Source organism: Hyaena hyaena, unplaced genomic scaffold (genome assembly GCF_003009895.1).
Source record: "Hyaena hyaena isolate Hyena2069 unplaced genomic scaffold, ASM300989v1 scaffold_38, whole genome shotgun sequence".
In the NCBI taxonomy this organism is placed as follows: domain Eukaryota; kingdom Metazoa; phylum Chordata; class Mammalia; order Carnivora; family Hyaenidae; genus Hyaena; species Hyaena hyaena.
In genome coordinates this window covers 1,480,646-1,483,914 of record NW_024080670.1, presented here as the reverse complement: position 1 = coordinate 1,483,914, position 3,269 = coordinate 1,480,646, and positions in this window count along the sequence as shown.

Below are 3,269 nucleotides of genomic sequence, written 5' to 3'. Positions count from 1 at the left end.
CTCTCAGAAGTAAATAAAAACATTAAAAACAAATTTTTTTTTTTAACAAAGAGGATCAGAGAATTGAATATTCTTTTATTCAAGGACTGTTAAGGAATAGAACAATGACAGACAATGCCAGGGCTAGAAGACAGACAGGTGAACCTACCAAATCTGTGAGGGGCAGATCCTTCTACTAGTGTGCAAAGTTCACAGAGAGCAGATAAGGCGGGGCTCTCTTGTAGACCAATCTAACCTGGGTAACTAAGCCAGAAGGAACAGGGCAAGAAAGGAAAATTATAGACACATTTCACTCATGAATATAAAGGTAAAGCATCAAGCCAACACAACTAGTGCATTCGCTGAATACGACATTGTCTAAAAATGCGTAACCCAGGGGTACCTGTGTAGCTCAGTCAGCGGGGCGTTCAAGGAAAAAAAACTACAAGATCATCTTTTGATTTATTTGTTTATGTGTCATTTTCTCGGCATTTTTTTTTACATTAAAATTTTTTTCCTTCATAGTTTATTGTCAAGTTGGTTTAAGATCATCTTAATAGATGCTGAAAGAATATTTGTAAAAGTTTGACATAAATGCATGTTAACAGCTTCTCAGCAATTCAGAAATGGAAGGGAACTACCTTGAGGTTTCCTTGGGGGGAACATTAGCAGCATCGCCTCTGAGGTTAGAAGCAAGAAACATTCAGGGCCCTGGGTGGCTCAGTGGGTTTCAGCATCCGACGTTGGCTCAGGGCATGATCTCACGGTTCGTGAGTTTGAGCCCCGGGTCAGGCTCGCTGATGTCAGCGCAGAGCCCGCTTCGGATCCTCTGTCCCTCTCAGCCCGTCCCCAGCTTGTGCTCTCAAAAATAAGTAAAACATTAAAAAACAACAACAAGAAGTGGTCTGCGTAGTATTATTGCTTCTTCTGTCAGCAGTGAGTATTTCTGTGGTTTAGGACACTCAGGGTGTGGGGTTTTTCAATGGCAGCCCCAGCGAATTCCTACGAAGGCCGAACGTTTTCTCATGAGCTTGTTAACTGTTGGATTCGTTCTTTGTGAGTTGCCTGTCCCTGTCATCTGCCCTTCCCTTGTTCAGGAGCCTGAAGGGTGCTGAGAGACCCTCACCTGGGCAGGTCAGCAGCCCGCCGTGCCGAGAGCGAGCGGGATCGTGCTGCCGGACAGAAGTAAACAGGTCCCTGGAAGCAGGTGGCCTCTCTTAGGACCGCAGGAATAGGGCAGAGCCGCGGCTTTCAATTATTCAAGGATCGAGGAGCCTACCTGCAGAGGTTTGGATGTCATTGGCCTGGGGTATGGTCTCTCCCCGAGTGATTTTTTCAGGCTACCCAGGTGATTCCGGTACAGCAAAGCTGAGAACCGGCACCCTTGACCTCCAGGACCCTCAGCTGGAGAAGCCAATGGTGTCCAGCTGGGGGGTGGGGGGTGTGGCCCAGGCCTCTGCATCTTTAGCAAGAGTCTGTGATTTCTCACCCAGGCTGATTCAGGAAGGCCCTGGTACCTATGTCTACTGTCCCCGCTGCAGACGAGGAGAGGGAAGCCTCGCCCCTGGACACTGGTGTGTGTTTATTCTGTTCGCACAAGTTTATTCTGCCGCAGCCACCGGGGGTTAATTCAGTGCAGTTAATTCCGCCTGCACAAGAACCCAAACCAGGCTCTGGGTCTGCGGGACCGCAGCCCCAGCTGCCCATCAGGGTCCGCACGACGTCGGCCAAGTCTCCTGGCTGCTCGGGGCCTCCGTTTGGGCGCCTCTAACTTGGGATGAATGGGGTTGTTTGGAGAATTAGCTGTGCCTGAGTCTCAGTCGTCGGACGGCTCGGCTCGGGTGGGTGAGTAGATCAAGTCTCTCTGTCTGCAGGGGGTTGGGGGCATGGTTTCTGTCACTTGTAACCAGTAGGGACTGGAGCAGACAGGAGGCTGTGGGGGGAGGAGGGGACAGTCATGGAAGTGAAGGGCGTGCACTTGAACCAGGGTGGGGCTGAGCAGGCTCACTGGAGATGGGACCACTCCTCAGTCCCCTACCCCCACCCCGTTTCCTGGGGGGAAGCCGAGTTAACCCCCTGCCCCTCTCTGCAGAGCCCAACGTGGGGCTGGAACCCACAAACTGAAATCATGACCTGAGCCGAAACCAAGAGTCAGACGCTTAACCGACTGAGCCACACAGGGGTGCCCCCCCCCACTTTTTAAAAGTAATCTCTACCCCCAACGTGGAGCCTGAGCTCACAACCCCAAGATCAAAAGTCACACCGCCCAGGTTTCCCCCTGCATGTCCTGAATGACATGAATTTTGAATTGAATGTTTAGGTTTTTTCCTTTTCACTTTACTCTCTCGGATTCGAAATACGTGCAATTACCCGCCGCTGCCCAAATGTTAGCATGCGCAGCCGGCTTGCAGCCTAAACCTCGAAAATGCCTGTCTCCGTCCCAAACAGCACACGCTCTGCGGCATCAGGCCGCCCTCTCCGGTGTACACGATTGTCCAGTAAGTCCTGCGTGGCTCTCGGTTGAAGCCCCGGAGGAAACCCTTGTTCTGTCCCTTACCTACACTGTCAGGGTTGATTTACGCCCCCTTCCCGGGTCTCCAGGCCCCCATCGTCTTCTTCCTTAAGTGTTCCCTCGTGTGTGTTCAGTGTGGAGGTGAAATCCCTACTTCCTCCATGCCTCTGAGCTCCCTTCCCCTCCCTCCCTCTACTTCGCACATTCCGAGAAAAAACTCTGATACAGCTTCACTCTTGTTTCACATCTAGGCAACTGATGGCTATTTTATTGGAAATATGCTTTTCACTTCAAGGGACGCCTGGGTGGCTCGGTCAGTAGAGCACTGACTCTTGATTCTGGCCCCGGGTTGTGCTCTGTGTTGAGCATGGAGCCTGCTTGGGATTCTCTCTCTCTCTCTCTCTCTCTCTCTCCCTTTCTAAAATTAATTAATTAAAAAAATGAAATATATTTTTCACTTCTAGAAGTACCATTTACTTTTCTTTTTCTTTTAAGATTTTACTTTTAGGTGATCTCTACCCCAATGTGGTGCTTGAACTCACAACCCTGAGATCAAGAATCACATGCTCCATGGGGCGCCTGGGTGGCTTAGTCGGTTAAGCGTCCGACTTTCGCTTAGGTCATGATCTTGCGGTTCGTGGGTTCGAGCCCCGCGTCGGGCTCTGTGCTGACCGCCAGCTCAGAGCCTGGAGCCTGTTTCAGTCTGTGACTCCCTCTCTCTCTGACCCTCCCCTGCTCATGCTGTCTCTCTTCCTCTCTCCTAGAAATAAATAAAAAT